This window comes from Cetorhinus maximus, chromosome 17, assembly GCF_964194155.1.
Source record: "Cetorhinus maximus chromosome 17, sCetMax3.hap1.1, whole genome shotgun sequence".
NCBI lineage: Eukaryota > Metazoa > Chordata > Chondrichthyes > Lamniformes > Cetorhinidae > Cetorhinus > Cetorhinus maximus.
In genome coordinates, this window is record NC_135895.1 from 28618075 (window position 1) to 28642919 (window position 24845).

The following is a 24845-nucleotide window of genomic DNA, read 5'->3' on the forward strand; positions in this document are numbered from 1 at the left end:
AAAACCTGTCCAGTTTCAAAAGGTAAATTCAGAAAAATTATTCATGGATTGCCTACTTGTTCACAGCTAGAGAGTCACTTTCCATGGTGGTTCCTGGTACCCATTGAAGCAGTCATTCTGTAGTTGTGACTGGTTGCATCTCTTTTCTCTTGACAGTGTTGTTGAGTTGGAATCCTCCTTCAGTAATTCTCGGTTTGCTGCAATTAGGTCTTCTGGCGGGTTTTCAAACTGCAAACAGGGTTCAGCATTGTTGAGAGAGAGTGGGGTGGTGGGGGTAAAAGGCTGTTTCCCCTACTGTCCCTGTGGCAGTTTGTCTGCTAGTTCAATTCTAGTGTATTTTGCACCCAAGAGCTGGGTCATTTTATGACCAGATTGTGACCTCTGGTTTCAAATCTGGGGCTGATCTTAACCATTGTCTTTGAGAGCTCCAAAGACTCTGTGTCTCCATAAAGTGGCTTATAGCCTTAACAAATGCAACTTTGTAAATGCTGTAGGCCAGTATGCTTTGTTTGGTACAAAATGTTCTTTTCAAGAAGTTCAATATATACCTATGTTATATATCTAGCAGACGACATTACAAATTAATATTCTACATAGCACATCTTCGTAAAATAACTGACAGATTGTGGATAGACAGTGATTTAAGTTTTAGTTCATGCATGCACATAGAAACCTTGTAGCTGTAACCATAACTGCTTCAGCTGCCATTTTATTTAATAAACAGTAATTTAACATGATTAAACATTACACTGGCACCTTGCTGTTAGTGGTTATTTTTTCCAAATTAACTACATGAGGAAGGCCTTGTATCTGTGGGCAGGTGGTGTTGTATTGTGTTATGTTTTGCAGTGCTGATATTTACCATTTTGTTGCTAGAGAAACAGAACAAAGCTCCTTTTTCTAATTTTGTGTTACTGATTGAACTGTACATGTTAGATTATATTTGTTTAGCATTTTCAATGGTAACATTTCTTTCTTTGGCCTAATACCTACTAAGTTATATGCCTCTTGTCCAGTTCTTGTTACCACAGATGTAGAGCCTTCAGTTTTGGGTATCTGCAGCTGTGATGCCTCTGCTAGTGAAAAGACATGTTATGGATTTCTCCAGAGCTTTGATGCCTTTAATAAAAGATGTAAGCTGTATGTTTTTGGATGTTTCTTTTCACAGGTATCAAACATGATTGGATAGCTAGGTTGAAAGGGCCATCTGGTTAAGTTATACAGTAACCCAAAGACCTTGGGCAGAGTTGCACAATAAAAATAATACAGTACACATGTGTTGCTTATTAATTCCCGTGTTCAGAGTTATTGAGCAGTTACAGCAGTCATTACCCTAGAGCTCAGATTTCATTTTTTTTTAAAACTAACAAAAAATATATAATGGCTCATATTTTTCTTTGTGCCAATTGATTGCAGATATGAATCCTTTGAGTATTGAACACCATATAATTTATATTCATTGGACTTGATTTGTTTTTCAATGACATCTGTGCTGATCGTCTTAAGACCAGCAATATACCTTTGTATTACGGAGTTAAGATGGTGACTTTACCATTTGCTGTGGCCGCAGAAAGCTATTGAGCTAAATTACACAAATTTGTCTACCACAATAGTTAACCTTGTCAAGTGTAAAAATGATTAATTATATTGCTCAAACAATCCATTCTCTGATGCATTAGGCTGAATGCTTTATTATTTTTCAGTAGTGTTTTAATCCTATTTCTATGACTGAGATTTAAATTTTTTGGCAGGTTTCTTCACTTCTTGGAAATTTTTGCCTCTACCATTGTTAAAATAAAATTAAGCTGAATTTTGTAAGGTGGATTGTCCCTTTGACAATCATCCACTGCTGCCATCACCCTTGATATGAAATGTAAAAAATAGCTATCTTCATGCTACAATTATCTTTCCATCATAAGGGTTTTACTGAATAACATCCCTTTATATATGGCTCCACTTTTAGTCAAACCCACCACCTGCAAATTCTCCCTCAAGCCATATACCATCCTGACTTGGAACTATATTGCCATTCCTTCACTGCCGCTGGGTCAAAACCAGGGAACTCCCTCCGTAACAGCACTGTGGGTGTACCTACACCACATGGACTGCAGTGGTTCAAGAAGGCAGCCCACCACCACCTTCTTAAGGGCAATTAGGGATGAGCAACAAATGCTGGTCTACCCAGCGATGCCCACATCCCCTGAAAGAATATTTTAAAAAACCATACTGCATGTATGACCTCACCCTCCTTCATCCCTACAATCTCTGGTCTCCTCACTTCTCCAATTTAATCACTCCATTATTGGCAGCTTTGCTTTCAGCTGCCTAGGCTCTAACCATTGGAATTCTCTCCTTAAACTTCACTACCTCTCTTTCTTTAAGCTGCTCCTTAAAGCCTACCTCTCTCCTTAGGTGGCTTAATGTCACATTTTGTTTGATACCTTCTAACTTAACCACACCACCGTTTCAGTAAGTGTCTTTTTATTTTTATTTTTTTTGCCCTGGAACAAGTAAATATTTAATTTTCTATATGAGGAACATAAACTATAAACTTGTTTTTTCTCTTAATAAGAGCATATTTGGATAAATTCTGTTGACAATTAACCAAAACCGGACATCCAGATCTCTTTCCCAGAACACAACTGCTTTCTTGAACAGCAGTTTTACCACTGTCAAGCTGAAGAACACCATACCTCAACTGCATTTCAATGTTCAGGCTGTGCAAAAAGTGTCCACCGAAAGCTAAGCAGTCCACTGGTGTCAATGTTGCATAAATCCAACCTATTAATAAAGTAATGCACATTTGTTACCATTTGATCTGAAGACATTCCTGGCAGAAATCTTGTGTTGCGCTGGATATTGGACATAATTTCCATGAACTGGAATTTTGCAAAGTTCAATCCTTTCACACTGAAAACCATGATCCTCTTTGCAAGACGTACAAATCACTTTCTCCTTCCAATGTCCAAAGCAGCTGCGGAATATACACAAAAATCTATGGCAACTATGACTATATCTTATATTCTGGAAAGCCATTTGGTGAAGGATAGTATGGGAGCCAATCTTTACTCAGCCCTTTACTTGCTTATATGTGCTCAAGTGAAACCTCAATTAATGTCCTTCACCTGCATATAATTAAACAATTGGCATACAATTAACAGATTCACTTTTTTCCTTAGAGTTAATATACACAACCAAAAGTTCAAGCAAATCAAATTAAAAGAAATCTTCCATATTCTGTATAAAGCATTACATTATGAGACACCCTTCCTCTAGGACTCCTTACAACTTCCTCATACATGCATTTCTTTTTGTAAAACAACAGTGGATGACTTGCATCCATCCATTTCATTTTAGAGATTTCCTTTCTCATTGGAATTTGTTTGAAGCCAGCAAGGTCAATCCATAAACTTCTCTCACACTCACCTTTTGCATTAGAGTGTACATTATCCCACAATGAATGATTTTATATATATAACATTCAGTGGATATACTATCTTCATTTAGCCACTTGTATAGAATGTCAGATAAAAAAAAATTGATAATTAGAATCCCACATCCAATGCCTCCACAAGAGTCAGTGTTTCAGCATCTAAGTACTTTTAACAACCCTTTTTTATTTTGCCAAGCTGAAGGACATTTCCCATTTTCATCCATTAGCAATATTATGAAACCAGTTGCACTAGAATACACATCAGGAAGATTAGCAAGTGAAGCATCACTTACAAAACGACTGCCCCTGTTCTTTAGGTCGCCTACGGATGGGAACTTTAGTATGCATTTCTCCAGATTAATTTTTTTAATGTTTTATTTGTCCATAAAACATTCTCAACTTTGGGTGTTTCATTGTAGTACTTAACTCTTAATACATCAAAGCTAGCATCTGGTCTAGTCTGCGTACCTTGGAATGGGTCATGAATTTTGAACCCAGAGCGAGAGGCAAGAGTGCTAGCAACTGATTCACAGCTGACTCTTAATGGTTAATGCATCATGTGGCATGATACCAAAATGATACAGATCCCTGAAATAAAAACAGAATGTGTTGGAAACACTCAGCAAGTCAGGCTACATTCGTAAGAGAGGTAGGTCATTGCCCTGAAACATTAACCCTGCCTCCCTCACTCTACAGATATTACCTGATTTGCTGAGTATTTTCAACATTTTGTTTGAATTTCAGATTTCCAGCACCTGCAGTTTTTAGCTTTTTTGCTTTAAGTTTCAGTGCTTGGACAGTGCTGTGTTAACTGTGAAACAGGTTTGGTATTGGAATTATTGGCCAAGATTTTTGTTCTTGATTGCTATCTAGTGACCTCTGTAGGAAATTTACATGTATAATCAGGATTGGAAATGCTTGTGATAGCCCCAGTTGAACAGCCTGATGACACTCACTGTTGAACCTTTAGGAAAAGGACCTCTACACATGTTATTCATCTGCCAAAGAAATTGATGTTCATCTGTCTGTAGATACCAACATGCATGTATACGAAGCACCTCTTGTACAGGCTCACCCTATTAATCTTCTAAATATGCTGATATGGCGATTACGACTGGGAATTCTATTGATGGCAGCAATGGTGTGGGAGAAAAGACAATCAGACATGTCATGAGCATTCACCTGCTAACACAAAAAAACACAATGGCATTGAAACTGCAGAATCAATTTACTCACTGCTCTTTTAAATGAAATAGTCACAGCTGATTCTCTCGCAACCCTGGGTGATCACTACTCATGACCCGTGTCCTAAAAAGTGTCCAGTACCACTTGTATGCCCCTCCCACCCGCAAAGAAATGCATATGATGTACAAATTGAGTCGAGATTCCGGTGTTCTGGGTCTCCAGCTATTTTTACAATGCTCTGTTCAATTTAGGCCCATCTGTTTTACAGATCCGATTGGAGAACTCAGGCTTTCATCTGTTATCACAGATTATCAAGATGTCAGTGATGATGTTCATAGAATGTCAACTGAGTTGACCATATTTAACCCCTTCACTTGGTGTGGGGGAGTGAGAATAGGCACAGGAAATAACATGCAACAGTTAAAATTAGAGAACAATAGTGAACTGCTCCACAAACCCACAAATTGAGAAATCTTTTCAATTTCTTTGTGCCAAGTATGTTCATCACGCAAATCATGTAATTGAGTATTGAGAATTGCATTTTCTTTTATTGACTATTGTATTGCTTTTTAGCCAGTCCAAACTGAGTTATTTTCTATCTTCCTAGTTTATCAAATCTTAGATTTGTCTTAGCAAATATCATGAATGTTTATGAAAGGGAAGAAGAGCGGTACATTTGGTAAATCCCATCTCGGTTTACAAAAAATACCTTTTATAAAATCTGCACCAGTCCTCATGGGATTTGAATTCTCAAAATATTAAGAATCCGAACACAAAGTAAAATTTGATATAGTTATTATGCAGAACCCTGGAACAGTAGATTATAATGTAGCAATGCTGTGTTGTAGGTCTGAAGTCAAAACTGAAACAGACTTAATTCACATAAATCATGATCTGCCTCCAAGCTGATCACCTCTCGTTCTTGTGCATGTTTGTGATAGATTTATAACAAAAGTGATTGTAGATTTTTGTTCCCACACTAAGACAGGGCTTCTGGTTTCAATCCTTCACATTTTTCAATTATCTTGCCTCTTTGGAAGTTTGAGGTTTGTCCCAGCCTGTGGTTCCAGACACACTGCATTTTTCAAGCCTTTTTTCCTGTACAGAAGCAGATCTAAATTCTCATGCATTCCCTTGAATTAATTTGGGGCTGTAGAGAATATTTCAACACATTAACCTTTTTCAGTTTTGTCTATTTAACAACATATAAATAGGATTTAAACTGTCCCAGTTCTTAAAATGCTAGAAACATAATTTGTATATTTCAATCATCTATGGATCACTGATTAAAATGATCAAGTTTGAATATTGAGAATTGATACTGTGCACCTTTCATTGTACTGCCAGTTTTTAAATATTGTTTCTGCTCTAAGGCTTATCTTATGCATAATATAGGACAAAACTCATAATTTTGTTCCCTGGAATAGTTAACACCAAATAATAGCATAATAATTGTCAATAAACTGTGAGGAGTGATTTTTTGGGGGAGTTCTTAAACAGGGAAATTATTAGTTATCACAAGTTACTAAGTGTACTGTTAATTTGGCAAATTGTTCCTGCTGAGTGATACCATTCTTAAAGAATAGAAATGTATATTAATAATGGAAAATTCAACTTGCAAAGAAGGGAAAATCTCATGATCAAAGATGGTTTACTTCTGACCCACTTATATTTGGGGTGCAGGCGAGCATGTTTGCAGTTGGGTTCTTAAGCAAATATATCTGCATTAGTTGGAGCTTAAAAGTGTCCATAGATCTTTCACTTACAGTTTATTCTAAGACAATTGTGCATTTAGGTTATTATACTGTAGCCATAGTTATCTTTACCTCCTAAAATGTTTGCAGTTAAAAGGAAAAAAGTGAAGATGACCTAGAGAAAGGAAAAAGATAAGTTAAGGTATTGAAGAAAAATGTTCCGACTGAATAAAGAAAGAAATTAAGCTAGAAACAGCCCCTCTATTTCAGTTCCTTTTGGCATAGATTTGCATATGCTGTGGTAGAAAAACAGATTTGAAATTGCAAGCCATATAGTATTTTCAATCTTTATCTTCTGGCACAGGGGATGCATTCAACAGCAATACTCATTTGTCCTCTAGACAATAGGAATAGTTGGGTAATACCATTTTTCTGCAACATGAGCCTTAGTCACAATTACACTGTTGGTTAGGACACTTTCTACAGTCATCCTAGTCCCATCCTGACAATGAAATACCATCATGGTAATTATATGAGAAGCAGCCTTTTCCCCAGCCTGGCTTTTGACCTTCTTCAACTATTAGTGGTTGGTAGCACTCTGGCTTTTGAGTCAGAAACTTGTGGGTTTAAGATCCACGCTAACCAGCACGAGCTGTTAGCTGAGCTTTGAGGATTCTGTGGCTCTTTTTGAAAAACAGCGGTGGTCGTTATTCCTTCCTCAACCAACGTTACCAAAGAGATTCAACTGGGCATTGGATTTTACTGTGGACAAAATGATATACCCACCTAATAACTCATTGCAGTTCAGTGCAGAATTTTAAATATGTCTTAGGATGTGCTAAGGCACTCTATAAATACAAATCTTTTTTTTAACCTATTGTAACCCCTGTAGTTGAACATATTTTTGCAGATGGTTCATTTAATGTCAGAATGGCCTAATAATTTCCACACACAATATCTAGCAAACTTCAGGTATTTTTGTCTGACATGGAACTCATTACATGGATTTTATGCAAGTTTTTAAAAATTTGTACAGTTTGAATTAAATGTGTATAAAATTGAAAAAGCCCCATTTTCCAACTGTGTTTCCTAACATTTTCACGACCTTTTTCTTAAATATATATTATACAGTAGTGATACCTAAGCCTTTTATGTATATGCTAACCTCTCATGTTCTTGTTCATAGTTTGTATCCTGTTACGTGCAACAGTTTAAAGAAAACTTCAAGTGAGAGATGCCATCTGATTGAATCACAATCAATTATACATCAAAAAACTAATCGGTACATAGCCTCTGAAGTGTGGATACAAACACTGAAGAATAGGTACTAACATGCCTGGTTGTACAGGCTTCTCTAGTGTCTGTCCTTAGGCAATGGAAAGAATAGCAGATCTGACCTGCTGTCTATTCAATATGAGAAAAATTGCAGCCTGTTCTTTTACCTGTTGTATTCTCCAATTTCTTCACTAGCATGTTGGACAATGAGGATTCAGATTCTGAAGAAAGTTTGTTTGGCAGACTGTTCTGTGATTTATTATGCATTGAGTGATTGGATGCCCAAGGCATATGTAGATTTTTGTGTAGATTGAAAACACAATGCATACCATCAAATCAGCAGTATTTATGGCTTTTATCCTGGTGGAAAAAGGGAGAGAGGTAGATTGACAAGACAACTTTTGCAGTGAAACAGCACTGACTGCAGTAACTTTAATATCTGAGATGTTTAGGAGTTGGGTAATTCAAGTTGCCTCATAACTAATGCTCAAGCAAAAGGAAAAGATCAAGATTGGGATTAGGTTCTTAGGTTCTACTTGAAAATCTCAGTGCTATGTTGAGGCAATGGAACCATTAACAGTTTTTAAATATTCATTAAAATGCGTGATGAGAATATTTTTAGTTGGAAGTGGTTGGTAATGCTGATATTGGAGTATATTAGTCTTGGTATCATTCTGCTGCTTGATAACCTAGGTTTTATCTGGAAGATTTAAAGAGCTGTAGACATGTTCAAAACTGCCATACAGTGTCAGAAATATACTGCAGCCTGGACTGGCAGGCAGAGTGGTGTTGCATTTGCTGTCAGTGCCTGTAGATTAGGGAGTGGAAACTGACCAAATTTCCCATGCTTTGACCACAATCATATGATCTATGTTAAAATATAGTGTTTGGACATAGGGGCCAGAAATTTCCCCCCGTTGGGGAGGTTATGCGGGGGCGGGCGTGAACCCGATTGGGGGCGTGCCGCCATTTTATGTGGGCGGGCCAATTAAGGCCCGCCCAGCGTGATGCTCGCCCAGAAGCGCTGAGTGCTCCCTGTGTGGGCAGGGGGGGGAGAGATTCCCTGAGAGGTTCCCTGCGCTCTTTCGCGCATGTGCGTGAAAGAGCACAGAGATCTGAGGCACAGAGGTGTCTCAGGGAGATTTGTTTCAGTGCTAAAGTTTTAAATAAAGGTTTTTAACACTTTTAAAACATGCCCTCGCATGTGACACTGTCACATGAGCTGGGACATGTCAAAGAATAAATGTATAAATTTTTATTAGATTTTAAAACACTTCATGAAACCTCATCCTGCCTGTGGATGAGGTTTCATGAAAAATGTGAAGGCCGCCTGGGCTCTTCGCCTGCCCGTCAACCTTAAGGTTGGACGGGCAGCTCATTAAATTGAAATAATTAGGTTTTAAATGGCCTTAATAGGCCTTTGACAATTTGGCAGGCACGCAGCTGACTCGGTGTCCCTGCCTCCCTGGAGATTGCCCAGTTCAGCATCTATCCCCTCAGCGCTCTCCTGACCATGCTTATCCTCAGACTCACTACTGGACTCATCGTCTGTTGCCAGAGCAGCTACGCCAACATCTTCTTCCTCCACTGCTTCCCCCTTTCCAGTGCCAGATTGTGGAGAGCGCAGCATGCAGCCATTATCAGTGACACACGATCTGAAGGGTATTGGAGTGCGCCCCCTGAAAGGTCCAGGTATCGGAAGCGCATCTTGAGAAGACCTATGGTTCTCTCTACCACTGCACTTGTGGAGGCATGGCTCCTGTTGTACTGTTGTTCGTCCTCTGTTCTTGAGTGGTGGAGAGGCGTCATGAGCTTCCTTTTCAGGGGATAGCCCTTGTCACCCAGCAGCCATCCATCCAGTCGAGCTGGAGCACTGAAGAGCCTCGGCTCTTGGGAGTGCATGAGGATGTGGGCATCGTGGGACTTTGCACACACTTGCAGAATCTGCATCCTATGGTCACGCACTATCTGCATGTTCATGGAGTGGAATCCCTTCCTGTTGACGAAGGCACCCGGCTCACCCACTGGCGCCTTAATGACCACAAGCGTGCAGTCGATTGCACACCGGGAACCCAGCAATCGCTGCAAAGCCTCTGTCTCGCTCTGCCTGGCTGGCCTCATTCATGGGGTGGTGAATGAAAGTCAGTGCACACCAGAACAAAGCGTCTGTCAACAGTTTGATGCAAGTGTAGACAGCTGATTGGGAGACTCCACAAAGATTTCCCACCGACCCCTGGAAAGAGCCGGAGGCATAGAAGTTGAGGGCCACTGTGACCTTCAACGCCACTGGCATGGGGTGTCCACACACTACACACACTGTTGGAGCTGATCTCAGGGCCGATCATCTGACAGATGGAGGTCAGAGACGCAGTCACCTTCAGCATTGCACATCAGACAAATTGAGGTAGCTGCATCACTGCCTGTAAACCCTGGCAGCAGGAAAGTGGCATCTTCTGCAGCCCCTTCTGCCTTGCACTTCCTGTTGGCCCTGCGCTCCTTGTGCCTGCATCTTGCTCCCACAGGTGGCTCCCCTGGAGGTTGAAAAGGGACATCTGGCATCCTCCCCCTTCTGGCCCTCTTTCCCTCCTTAGAGGAGGTACCTCCAGCGGAGATCACAATCCCCATTCCTAGGGTAAGGGAAGGCTGTCTGCTACCTGGAAAACCCCAAGTGGTATGACTCCTCCGGAGTCCTGAACTGCAGCCTCTTATTTCTGTCAAAGTAGCTCTGAAGCGAAAAGAAGTTGTCCTATTCACACAAGCAAGCAGCAGCAACTTATAAGCTGAAGTAAAAACAACTTACATTAGCAAGCCCACTCACCCCTCTTTGTCCCACTTGTGGATGAGGTTTTTAAAAATGTGGCCTACCCGCCTGCCTGTTGCGCCTGTGCAACGCCCTGAAAATTGCACGGGCTACGTAAAATCACAGACAATTGGTGCCTCAAGGGCCAAGCGCATGCCTGACGTCATCGCGCGTCATTTTACGTTCTGGCATGTTGGGCACGCACCCGCACACTGAATGTAAAATTCTGGCCTGTAGGTCAGTCAGTTTAACATCAGTGGTGGTAAGGTTTTAGAAACAATAATCAGGAAAGAAAAATTAACAAACTCTTGGAGAGGTTTGAGTTAATTAAGGAGAGTCAGCAAGGATTTGTAAAAGGCAAATCATGCTTACTAATTGAATTTTTTTGATGAAATAATGGAAAAGGTTGATGAAGGGAATGCAGTGGATCAGGTCTTTATGGATTTTAAGAATGCATTTGACAAAGTACCACATAAAAAGCTGGTTAACAAAATTGTGGCTCATGGAATAGCAGGGTAAGTGTCAGCTTAGATTAAAAATAATTGGCTTAAAGACAGAGAACAACGAGTCATGGTAAATGGTTGTTTTACAGACTGGAAGATGGTGGGCTGTGGTCTACCCCAAGGATCAGTGTTGGGGTTGGGGCACTGCGTATTTCATATATATATAATATATATACATATTTGCAGATATATAAATAAATTGGATGTTGGAATACAGAGTAAAATTTCAAAATTTAATGATTATACCAAACTTGGAGATGTGGCAGACATTGAGAATGATAACAATTGGCTACAACAGGACATAGGCTAGCAGAATGGGCAGACAAGTGGCAGCTGGAATTTATTACAGAGAAGTGTGAGGTGATGCACTTTGGCAGAAGGATAGGGAGAGACTTAACTGTACAGTCCTAAAGAGTTTGCATTGCCAGAGGGACCTAGGGTTTCATGTGCGTAGACCTTTGGCAGGACATATTGAGAGAGTAATTAGCAAAGCCTATGGTGTCTTGGGCTTCATAATTAGAGGCACTGAGTACAAAAGCAGGGAAGTTATGCTCAACCTTATAAAGCTCTGGATTGTCACACTTTTTGTGAGGGCTCTAGAGGAGGTTTACCAGAATGGTTTCAAGGATGAGGGATTTTAGCTACAAGATTAGGTTGGAGAAGCTAGGATTGGAGCAAAGGAGATTGAGGGAACACCTGATAAAAGTGTACAAATTGATGATGGGTTTAAATAAGGTAGATAAAGAAAAGCTGTTCCCATTAGTAGGCGGTGCAAGTACTATGGGACACACTTAAGGTTTTGGTCAAGAGATGCAGGGGAATGTGGGGAAGAACTTCTTTATGCAGCATCTGGTAATGACCTGGAACACAGCCTATGAGGCTGGTGGAAGTGGAGATGATTGCAAAAGAAAACTGGATGGGCATTTTAGAAAAATAAATTTGCAGGTCTGTGGGGATAGAGTGGGCAAGGGGACTGACTGGAATGCTTTACAGAGAGCTATCATTGGACTAGATGTCCTGAATGGAACATAGGAGCAGGAGTAGGCCATTCAGCCCATCGAGCCTGCTCAGCCATTCAATACAATCATGGCTGATCATCCACTTCAGTGCCTTTTCCCCCCCCCCCCATACTATCCCCATATCCCTTTATGTCATTGGCATTTAGAAATCTGTCAATTTCTACTTTAAACACACTCAATGACTGAGCTTCCACAGCCTTCTGGGGTCAAGAATTCCAAAGATTCACAATCCTCTGAGTAAAAAAAAATTCTCCTCATCTCGGTCCTAAGTGGCTTCCCCTTTATTTTGAAGTTGTGTTCCCTGGTTCTAGACTCCCTAACCAAGGGAAGCATCTTACCTTAATCTACCCTGTCCATCCCTTTAAGTATTTTGTAGGTTTCAATTAATACAGGCCCAGTTTACCCAATATCTCTTCATAGGGCAGTCCTGACATCTCTGGAACAAGTCTGGTGAACCTTCATTGCACTCCCTCTATGGCAATAATATCCTTCCTAAGGTAAGGGGACCAAAACTGCACTGAGCACTCCAGGTGCGGCCTAACCAAGGTTCTGTACAAATGACGCAAGACTTCACTACTCCTGTACTCAAATCCTCTGGCAAGCTAACATACCATTAGCCTTCCTAATTACTTTCTGCACTTACATATCAGCTTTCATTGACCTATTGGCAAGGGCACCCAGGTCCGTTAGTACATCTACACTTTCTAATCTCTTACAATTTAAGAAATACTCCGCACATCTGTTCCTCCTACCAAAGTGGATAACCTCACATTTTCCCACATTATATTCCATCTGCCATGTTTTGCCCACTCTCAGTCTGTCCAAATCCCCTTGAAGCCGTTTTGCATCTTCCTCCCACCACACGTTCCCATTTAGCTTTGTCTCATCCGCACATCCAAATTATTGATATATATTGTGAACAACTGGGCCCCCAAGTACTGATCCTTGCTTTACCCCATTAGTCACGGCCTGCCAATGCGAGAATGACCCGTGTATTTCTACACTCGGTTTTCTGCCTATTAACCAATCCTTAATCCATGCTTCTATATTACTTCCTATCCCATGTGCTTTAATTTTGCTAACCTACCTCTTGTGGAGGACCTTATCGAAAGCCTTCTGAAAATCCAAGTACATCATGTCCACCAAGTCCCCTGTACCAATTATGTTAGGAACACCCTCAAAAAACCCTGTTCCTGTCTTTTTTAATCTCTTTCTATCCAATATTTCTTCCACTTTCTGTTTCTCTTTGTGTCTGATGTGACTCTAATCCCCCACCCCTCCATTGTTCCTCTATTTCTTTCCGAACCTTTAAAATCTCATTGATTAAGGAGATATAGTTTTAGACCCATCATTCATCGAGAGCCCAGATACATGGTTATAAAACTCATGTTTCCAGCAAATTAGGATACAAAAGATTTGAGCTGAAGCATACAGCAAAGCTGCTGATACTTTGTTTCAGCAAGATTTCACTCATTATCAACCAATTCCAATCTACAGAAGGCATTATCTTGCAGTAGCTTGCCAGTGGCCATCCAATCTCTGTAAATTTTGAATACATTAAAGAAAACTCATGCTAGTAAAAGGTCATTAAAAACAATTTAATATAAAAGCAAAATACAGCGGATGCTGGAAAACTAAAATGAATATAATAAGTAGATGTTAATAACAGAGAAAGGGTCAGTGATGCCTGAAAGCAAAAACATGAGAACAAGGTGCAGACTAGCACTTTGGGGGTTGGGGGGGATTCAAATGAAGGACAGAGTTCATGTTGAATCCAGAAGGCTGTAAAGTGCTTAATTGGAAGTTGAGGTGCTGTTCCTCCAACTTGTGTTGGGCCTCACTGGAACATGTAGCAGGCAGAGGACAGAAATGTGAGCATGAGGGAAAGATGGTGAATTGAAATGGCAAGTGACTGGAAGGCTGGAGTCAAGCTTATGGACTGATCGAAGGTGTTCTGCAAAGTGGTCACCCAGTCTGCATTTTGTCTCCCCATGTGGGGAGACCATGAGCTATGAATCCCTCCGGCCTGCAACCCCCCACAACCCAAGTGTAATGATGACAGAGAAGTTAGATTATCATGTGCCTGAATCGTGACAGAATCAACATGTGTGTGGCACAAGGTAACTATAATCAGCACATTCCATTTTCAAACAAGCAGATTATTTTCCTGGAACTTGATTTCAATGTGACCTGTTATACTTCAGCCTCTGACGTCTATAATTCCTTAGTAATACCAATTCTGTTCCTTTGGCCCCTCCACCATCAATTCACTAGAAGAATGATTGAAAAGATTCTCTCTTGTCCTCAACTCTACGTCACTAAACTTTGCATTTGTCGGATCTTCTGTCCCATCCAACACAATTCCACAACCAATCTCCCCACCACCCCCCTTGCCCAAGCTTTCTGAAAGGACCATTTCCTCAGCAACAATACCACCAACCCCAATCCCACTTGTGCTTCCTCAAGCAGTTTTTCTTCCCGGCTTCACATACACTCTCTCTGTGAGACAGACATTTGCCTCTTCTATACATTGCCTGTGTGAATGGGTGACCACTGTGCTAGATAACTCCAGTCTGTCTGCAATCATAAATTTGATTTGAGTGTGGAAGAGGGTGGATGGCTGCATCCTGTGCCCCAATCACTCTATAACTATGATAATTCTAATATAATCTCATAATAACCCTTCTAGAATGAGGAGAATCACATATGTGGATACTTAATCACTGTTTGTTACAAACAATTCTATTTCTTGAGAAAAAGACTTGGGAAATGCTGGCGAATTTTAGAAATAGTGAATAGCATTTTGAATATTGTAACACTATTCCTTCCCATTGGTGCTGCGAGTATGTTTGTACAACTTTAGCAATTTATTGGTAGAATCCAAATATTACAGCAAAATAGTACAACCAAATTTGCATTTGTTCTCCCCAGACTTCCTGGGATGTTGACATTTGGACACACAAATGGGCCCTGTCTTGATTTTTCTGGAGAAGAGAGTGTGTAACCCTTCGGCATGCTTCCTGGAAAATGAAAACACAGAGCAGTTCAGCAAATGACATAGTGTATTTCTGGGGAATGCAGTTTTGAATCAGTCTATCATATGTCGCGTTTCAAATACAATGTTGGTTGTTTATAGGAACAAAGGAAATAGGAGCAGGCCTCTCAATTCTGCTGTACCATTTAACTAGGTCATGACTGATCTTCTATTTCAACGCCTCTTTTTATTCTTTCACAGGATGCCAGCATCGCTGGCTAAGCCAGCATTTACTGCCCATCCCTAATTGCTCTTGAGACTGTGGTAGTGCGCTGCCTTCTTGAACCGCTGCAATCCATGTGTTGTAGGAACACCCATAGTGCTGTCAGGAAGGGAGTTCCAGGATTCTGACCAAGCGACATTGAAAGAATGGCGATATAGTTCCAAGTCAGGCTGGCGTGTGACTTGGAGGGAAACTTGCAGATAGTGGTGTTTCCGTGTATCTGCTTCCCTTGTCCTTCTAGGTGGTAGCAGTTGTGGGTTTGGAAAGTGCTGTCGAAGGAGCCATATCCCTTGGTGTCTTTAATGTGTACAAATCTATTGATCTCCATTTTGAACATAGGGCGGAATTGTCCAGTCCCATTGGCGGTGGGCATCATGGCGGGTGGGGGCCACAATTCGGCATGAGAGGCAGAAATTGGTTTCACGCCGGTGTGAAAGCACAGCAGGATCATCCGATGGTGCCCACCATGGTGGAACGCGAATCCCGCTGGAGGCTGGCGTGAACCTGCTTTGCATCCCAATAATGGGATGCAAAGTAAGGCCGAGTGGAATTGTCCCCTCAGGCCCAATTTACCATTACAATGGTGGGAAAGCACGCTGGCCCAGAACACTCCTGGACAAGTGTGACGTGTAGAAGTCGGGACTTACCATTAGGCCCTTGCTCAGATCACGACCATCCAAGGAGATGATGATGCTGGAGCTCTACAGCTACTGGACCCCGGAGGAAAACATGCATCATGTGCTGGGTGGATTCTCATGGACATGGCTCCTCTGTGAAGCAGCTCATGGAAGGTGGGAGGCCTCTGTTGATGCTTCAGGCCTGCTTCGGAACATCACGGTGTTGGCCACGGGCTGCTATGGATGATCAGTGGCGGGGTGGGGAGGGGCATGGGGAGAGGAAGGTCTAGGTTTGACTGGGAGAGGAAGATGTATCGGGGGTGAATGGGAAAGGAAGGTCTAGGTTTGACCAGGGTAGGAAGATGTACCTGGGGTGGAGGGCAGGTGCTAGGAGTGGGGAGGCAGGTGTAATGGGGTAGAATGCAGCAAGTGGGGAGGAAGTTTTAAGGGAGGGAGTTCAGAGGGGGAGAAAGTGTCCAGGGGGAGGAGGGAGTTCGGAGGAGGGGAAGGTGTAAAGTGGGAGAAGGAAATTCGTAGGGGGCAGAAGGTGTTCGGTGGCGGGGGGGGGGAGGAGTAAAGGTGTTGGGGGTGGTGGGATCTTCAGGTGAACGTGCAAGGGAGGGGTCTGTGGAGACAATGACTACCTCCTGGGGAGTGAACTGAGGGCGGACATGGTAGGAGGCACTGGTGAGTATGAAAGGGGCCAGAGGGAGCTGGAAGGGTGGGAAAGTGAGGACATGCCATGGTAGAAGGGACGGCGAGGGTGGTTGGTGGGGTCCTGGAGACAGACACTGACCCTGGGCGTGGGAAGGAGGAGGTTGGGAAAGTCAACACGGATGGGGGTGGGATTCTCATGAAGGCAGGAAACGTGCATGTTCACTTGGATATCCTGGAAAGACAAGGGTTCAGGTTGACTGAGGGGAGGTGGAAGGCGATGCTGTTTGGACGGGCACAGGTGCTGCATGGGCGTGCAATCAGTGGGTGGGCAGATGTGCAGGTCAGCTCAGATGGACCAACTGAAAGAAATGCCCAGCAAACAGCATTGAAAATGCTCAGGACAGTAAGATGAGTGTGATGAATGAAGGCACCACATGCATGGGAGAGTCCTTGCACGAGGCTCCGAAAGGCCCTGTCACACACAACACACTTCTCCCTACAGAATCTCTAGTGGTCTGACTTCATGCAGCTGAGCTGCTATTGGGTGGGGGAGGCGGGGGTGGGGGGTGGTGAGGCGGTGCTGGTTATGCAGTGGGAGGACTCGCAGAGCCTGTCAATTAAGCTGAAAGACAACATTGCGCATTATTCAGTGAAAGTGAATATATTTTCAGATTATAAAGTGACAAAATGTGTTCACCCATGCAATGACTTGTGATCAGAATTTCATAACTTTTCTAAGCTTATCACTTCAACGTGCTGGCCTGACATCCGTGCTGGCCCTGTTGCCCTTGATGACCTCGGCATGCCTTGAGGGCACCAGCTTGCATTGGCTGTCCTCCTGTGGGCCAGCTGCTCCCTCTGCGGTGACAGAGGACCGAAGTTGAGAGGGCCATAGGCAAAGGGGACTCGGAGATTCCTGAGTGGCTGACCCAGGGGTGTCCAGCTGCTGCCCCTCCTTCCTTCGTGTGCCCGAGGGCCCCGGCCTGATTCTTTGAGGAGAAGGAGCATCTGGAGGGACATTGAGGTGCTCTGTTTCCCTCTCATGTTGCCACTGCAGGAACTCACCCATGGCTACCGTGATGGAGTGCAGGCCTGCGTGCATCTCCGCATTCTGCTGGACCAGGGTTCCATGACACCTGCCATCCTTCCCATGAAGACCTCCATGCGCGCACATGTGGGCACCACATCATCAGAGAGCAGGTGGGTGCATTGCTTCAACTCGTGTGCCATTCTGTTGAGGGCTTCCAACAGCACTGCTTGATTTCCCCCCGCCTTCTGCCAACCCTCCACGTTGAGTTGGAAGGCCGAATCCAGAGGCTCATCATCTGACTCGGACCTCATTGATGCCTCTTCCCCAGCAGTCCTCCAAATGCCAGGGAGCGTGGCTAAACCTGCCTGCTCCTGCTACTGACATATGCCCATGCGGTGACCACCAGATTGTGAACCTAAGCCTGCTCTAGATCTAGGTCCCACTAAGGTGTATCACTGCGCTGGTGGTGGGTAAGCACTGTGACGGGTCTTCCAGGCTGCTTATTTCTAGCTCTTCAATGGAGGAGGTGACCTCTTGGCTGGAGGTGAGGACCTGGATAGAGTTGAGAGACTGGCTAGCTGAGGGCGTTGGTTGCTTGGCAGGGCTCCCTGTGAATCAAAGTAGAGTTATTTTTTCCTACCTGGGGCAGACGGGAGTCACGAGCAGCATAAACAGAACCCGAGGAATGGAGCGTGGCCTTTCCTACTTGGGAGCTGAACAGTAGCAACCGGAAGCAGCATAAGTAGATCCTAGTGATCAGAGCGCTGCCTTTCCTACCTGGGAGCGGAACAGAGGGAGTCAGGAGCGGCATAATTAGAGCCCGGCGATTAGAGTGTGGCCTTCGCTACTTGGGAACTGAACATATGTAACAATGGCAGACAGGTGTTTTGTTGCAGCTGTGGAATGTGGGATATATTGGATGCCAAAAGGACCCAGGACAAACACGTCTGCAGAAAGTGTAAGCAGCTTGAGGAATTCCGGATCAGGATTATGATCTGTAAGCCAAATTGCAGACACTGTGCAACATAAGGGAGGGGGAGAAATACTTGGACACTTTGCTCCAGAAGACAGTTATACCTTTTAGCATAGGGTTGTCTGTTTTGGGCAGCAGTGAGGGACAAGAGTGACTGTGAGTGAGGTAGGTAAAGGGACCAAGCAGACAGGAGTGGAGGAGCCCTCAGACTTTGAAATTGTCAAACATGTTTGAGGTGCTCAAAATCTGTGTGGATGAAGGTGAGGCCTACTAGGTGGATGAGCAGGTTGGCCATAGCGTCATGGTACAAGAAGCTGTTCAAGTGGGAGAGTAAATAGGAATGTAGTGACAGTATGGGACAGTATAGTGAGGAGATTTGGTAAAGAGTGAACTTCTAGATGGCTGTTGTGCCTGCCCGATGCCAGGGTTTGGCACTGCACTGAGCTGGAGAGGAACTTGCAGTGGGAAGGGGAGGATCCAGTTGTTGTGGTCCATGAACGACATAGCTAGAAGTAGGAAAGAGGTTCTGCATAGTCAGTGTGAGGAGTTAGACACCAAATGAAGAAGCAGAACCTCAAAGGTAATAATCCCTGGATCATTACCTGAGCCACGTGCAAATTGGCATAAGGCAAATAAGATTAGAGAGATGAATGCATGGCTAAGTAAGTTGCAATAAAGAAAAATGAAATTTACAAATGGATATGGACAGGTTAGGTGAATGGGCCAAAATTTGGCAGATGGACCTAAACATGGATAAATGAGAGGTTATCCATTTTGGTCGGAAGAATTAAAAGGTGACTTATTATTTAAATGGAGAGAAACTTCAGAATGCTTCAGTGCAGAGGGATCTGGGTGTCCTCGTGCATGAATCGCTGAAAGCTAGTATGCAGGTACAGCAGGTAGTAAGGAAGGCAAATGGAATTTTGGCATTTATTGCGAAAGAAATAGAGTATAAAAATAGGGAAGTGTTGTTGCAACTGTACAAGGCATTGGTGAGACCGCACCTGGAGTACTGTGCACAGTTTTGGTCCCCTTGAGGAAGGATATAGTTGCATTGGAGACGGTTCAGAGGAGGTTCACTAGATTGATTCCAGAGATGCGGGGCTTGTCTTATGAGGAGAGATTGAGCAGTTTAGGCTTATATTCGCTAAAGTTTAGAAGGATGAGAGGAGATCTAATTGAGCTATATAAGATGCTAAAGGGGATAGACAAAGTAGACGCGGAGTGGATGTTTCCCCTTGTGGGGCATTCTAGAACGAGAGGCCATAGTTTTAGGCTAAGAGATGGTAGATTTAAATCAGAGATGAGGAGGAATTACTTTTCTCAAAGGGTCGTGAATCTGTGGAATTCACTACCTCAGAGTGCAGGATGCCGGGATGCTGAATAAATTTAAGGAGGAGATAGACATTTTTAATTAGTAACGGGTTGAAAGGTTATGGGGAGAGGGTGGGAAATTGGAGTTGAGGCCGAAATGAGATCAGCCATGATTGTAATGAATGGCGGGGCAGGCTCTAGGGGCTGAATTGCCTGCTCCTGCTCCTAGTTCTTAAGTTCTAAAGACTGGTATGGGAGAAGTGGGCTCTGGTTCATGGGGCACTGGCATCAGTTGTGGGGAAAGTGGGGGCTGTACCATTGGGATGGTCTATAACCTGAATCGTGCTGGGACCAGTGTTCTAGCAAGCTGCATAACTAGGTAAATAGAGAGTGCTTTAAACTAAACAAGGGGGATGAGGATCAAGGTTCGGTAGATGTTGCAAATCGTGGGGTAGATTCAAAGCAGGAGAGCTAAATAGTAATTTGGGAAATGAGAGTCAGAGAACGGCAGGAAAGGAAAGAAAGAAAAACCTAAGAATGCACAAACAGTCAAGACTAGATGTTACAAAGATAACAAAAAGGCACAACTAAAGGCTCTGCATCTGAATGCGTGTAGCATTCATAACAAAGTAAATGAATTTACCAGTATTACTGCTAATACTAATGAAGATTAGTATTTTAAATATAAAAAAGGACAACTATGTGTGCATGAGAGCTGAGCTAGCTGAAGTTAACTGGGATGCTAGGCTAGAGGATAGAGATCAATAGAGGAGCAGTGGGAGACATTTAAGGGGATATTTCAGAATATTCAGAATAAGTATATTGCTATTATAAAGAAATATTTTAAGGACCCTTAGAATAAATGGTTAACTAAATAAATTAAAGAGCGCATCAAACTTCAAAGGTTAGAGTACGAGAGGAAGCTAGCTAGAAATGTAAAAACGGATATCAAGAACTTTAGGTATTTAGAAAGGAAAAGAGTAAGTAAAGTGAGTGTTGGTCCTCTGGAGAGTAAGAATGGGAAGTTAATAGTAGATAATAAGGAAATGGCAGATAAAATAAACAAATATTTTGCTTCTGCCTTCACTACAGAGGATATAAAAAGCATTCCAATAATAGCTGTAAATCAAGAGATGGAAGGGAGAGGGGAACTTTGTGAAATTACAGCCACTGGGGAATCCATACTGAGCAAACTTTTGGAGCTGTGGACTGACAAGTCTCTGGGCCCTGATGGGCTGCAATCTAGGGTCTTGAGAGGTATCTAATGTGGTGTTGTTAATGCGCTGGTGTTAATTTTTCAAAATTCGCTAGATCCTGGAAAGGCTCCATCAGACTGGAAAGTAGCAAATATAACCCCTCTATTTAAGAAGGGAGGTAGGCTGAAAACAGGAAACTATAGGCCAGTTAGCCTGGCGTCTGTCATGAGGAAGGTGCTAGAATCAATCAGTAAGGAGATTATAGTTGGGCACTTAAAAAAACTCAAAACTAATTGGGAAGGGTCAGGATGGTTTTTGAAAGGGAAATCATGTTTAACCTTTGAAGGACCTCTTTGAAGGAGTAACTTGCGGCGTCGATAAAGGGGAGCCTGTCGACATGCTGTACTTGGATTTCTAGAAGACATTTGATAAGATGCCACATCAAAGGTTATTGCGGAAAATAAAAGCTCATGGTGTAGGGGGTAACATATTAACATGGATTGATGAATGGCTGGCCGGCAGAAAGCGGAATATGCGTAAATGGGTTGTTTTCTGATTGGCAGGATGTAATGAGTATAGAGTTCTGCAGGGGTCTGTGCTGGGGCCTCAACTTTTTACAATTTGTATCAATGACTTTGATGAGGGGAGCACAGGCATGGTAGCTAAATTTGCAGATGACATAAAGATTGGTAGGAAAGTATGTTGTGAAGAGGACATAAAGAGGTTGTAGATGGATATAGATAGGTTGAGTGAGTGGCAAAAATCTGGCAGTTGTTCGCTTTGGCAGGAAGAATGAAAAAGCAGAGTATTAAGTGGAGAACGACTGCAGAATTCCGAGGTGCAGGGAGATCTAGGTGTTCTAGTGCATGAGTCACAAGAAGTTAGTATGCAGGTGCACAAGTAAACTAAGGAGGCTAATGGAATGCTATCCTTTATTGCGATAGGCATTGAATAAAACTAAGGATGCTATTCTTAGTTATACAGGGCATTGGTGAGACCACATCTCAAGTACTGTGTGCAGTTTTGGTCTCCTTATTTAAGGAAGGATATAAATATGTTGGAGGCGGTTCAGAGGAGGTTTACTAGACTGACAGCTGGAATGAGTGGGCTGTCTTATGTGGATAGGTTGGACAGGCTGAGCTTGTTTCCACTGGAGTTTAGAAGAGTGAGTTGTGACTTGATATAAGATCCTGAATGGTCTTGACAAGGTGGACATGGAAATGAAGGTTCCCCCTGTGGGTGAGTCCAGAACAAGGGGGAGCTGTTTTAAAATTAGGGGTTGCCCTCTTTGGACCGAGATGAGAAGAAATATTTTCTCTCTGAGGGTTGTGTGACTTTGGAACTCTCTGCCTCAGAAGGTAGTGGAGGTGGGGTCATCGAATATTTTTAAGATAGAGGTAAATAGATTCTTATTAGGCAAGGGAATCAAAGGTTATCAGGAGTAGATGGGAATGTGGAATTAGAAATACAAACAGATGAGCCATGATCTTATTATTGAATGGCGGAGCAGGCTCGAGGGGCCAAATGGCCTACTACTTCTCTTATTTCAGAGCTGGATCAGTGGCTCTGGTGGACCTCCTGCAGCCAGATTACAGTAGAGAACATCATCGCAGCCTCCCGCTGCATCCAGCAGGCACCCCAGAGAGGCATTAATAAATTTAGGGGTTGCTGTCTTCATTGCTTTTAGGGCCATCTGTCACCTGGTGCAACCCTGGTCTGAAGATGTGAAGTAGGCTACGCTCTGGTGCGCTTTAAATATGGCACCCAGAGCGAGGAAGCACTGAGGTCATGGCACGGCAGGCAAATCTAAGCCTGCCCATCAGTGGTGCAAAGTGTTTCCCATGAATGCATTACGAATGAGGCGGGATGGCCCAAAAGCCCACCATTGCGGCCAGCGGGTAAAACTACTTCGCACTTAGTGCAATTCTGGGACCATTCTGCCCATAATCAATGACTGAGCTTCCACAGCCTGTGGGATAGAGAATTTCAAAGATTCACCACCCTCTGAGTGAAATAATTCCTCCTGATCTAAATGACCTACCCTTTATTCTGAAACTGTGTCCCCTGTGACCCGCCCCCCCAACCACCCACATCCTTCTTACATCTACTCTGTCAAGCGCTGTAAGAATTTTGTATGTTTCAGTGAGATCACCTCCTTATTCTCAACTCTAGAGAATTTTTCCTCATTAGACTAACCCACTGTACCACAAAGCAGTCTGGTGAGTCTTCATTGCACTCCCTCTATGACAAGTATATCCTTCCTTAGGTGAGGAGACAAAAACTCTACACAGTGCCCCAGATATGGTCTCACCAAGGCTCTATACAATTGCAGCAAGGCGTCTTTACTCCTGTATTCAAAAAAAAAACTCCAACTGATTTATCAAACATGATTTCAGTTACGTAAATCTATGTTGACTCTCCCTGATCCTATCGTTATTTTCTAAGTGTCCAGTTATCACATCCTTTATAATAGATTCTAGCATTTTCCCTACTACTGATGTCAGGCTAACAGGTCTGTAGTTCCCCATTTTGTTTACCCTCCTTTCTTAAATAATGGGGTTACATTTGCTACCTTCCAATCTACAGGAACGATTGCAAATCTATATAATTTTGGAAGATGACCACCCGTGAATCCACTACCTCTACAGCCACCTCTTTCAATGCTCTGGGAGGTAGATCATCAGGTCAAGGGGATTTATCAACAGTCCCATTAATTTTTCCAGTACTACGTTTTTACTAATAATGATTTCTTTCAGTGCCTCATTCTCATTAGTCCCTTACTTCTCTAGTGTTTCTAGGAGGTTTTTTGTATTTTCTTCCATTAAGACAGAGATGAAATATTTGTTTAGTTTGTCTTCCATTTCCTTATTATGAATTATAAATTCTCCTGTCTCTTGCCTGTAATGGGGCCACATTTGTCTTTGTTAATCTTGTCTTTTTTACAAGCCTAGAGAAGCTTTTACAGTCCATTTTTATGTTTCTCACTAGTTTACTGTAATATTCTGGTATTCCTTCCTTTATCAGTCTCTTGGACCTCCTTTGCCGAATTCTAAAATGCTCTCAATCCTCAGGCTTACTTTTTTTTGGTAACCTGGTCAGCCTCTTCCTTTGATCTAATACAAACTTTAAGTTCCCTTGTTAACCAGGAGTGGATCATTTTACCTGTTGAGCTTTTGTACCTCAAAGAAATGTATATTTGTTGTAAAAGATGTTTTTTTATTCATTCATGGAATGCGGGCTTCACTGGCTGGGCCAGCATTTATTGTCCATCCCTAGTTGCCCTTGAGAAGATGGTGGTGAGCTGCCTTCTTGAACTGCTGCAGTCCATGTGGTGTAGGTACACCCACAGTGCTGTTAAGAAGGGAGTTCCAGGATTTTGATCCAGCGACAGTAAAGGAACAGTAATATATTTCCAAGTCAGGATGGTGAGTGACTTGGAGGGGAACTTCCAGGTGGTGTGTTCCCATCTATCTGCTGCCTTTGTCCTTCTAGATGATAGTGGTCGTGGGTTTGGAAGGTGCTGTTGAAGGTGCCTTGGTGAATTCCTGTAGTGCATCTTGTAGACGGTACACACTGCTGCTACTGTGCGTCGGTGGTGAAGGGAGTGAATGTTTGTGGATGTGGTGCCAGTCAAGCAGACTGCTTTATCCTGGACGGTGTCCAGCTTCAGTGTTGTGAGATCTGCAGTCATTGAGACAAGTGGGGAGTATTCCATTACACTCCTGACTTGTGCCTTGTAGATGGCAGACAGGCTTTGGGGAGTCAGGAGGTAAGTTACTCATAGCACGATTCCTAGCCTCTGATCTGCTCTTGTAGCCACAGTGTTTATATGGATCGTCCAGTTCAGTTTCTGGTCAATGGTAACCCGCAGGATGTTGATAGTGGGGGAATT

At 42.9% G+C, this 24845-nt stretch overlaps 1 protein-coding gene across 11 annotated transcripts in view; it reads left to right on the forward strand.

Annotated features, from left to right (window-relative positions):
- The window catches only part of st3gal3a (ST3 beta-galactoside alpha-2,3-sialyltransferase 3a), a 681850-nt gene that overhangs the window by 326356 nt on the left and 330649 nt on the right, over positions 1 to 24845 (forward strand). The window lies entirely within an intron of this gene.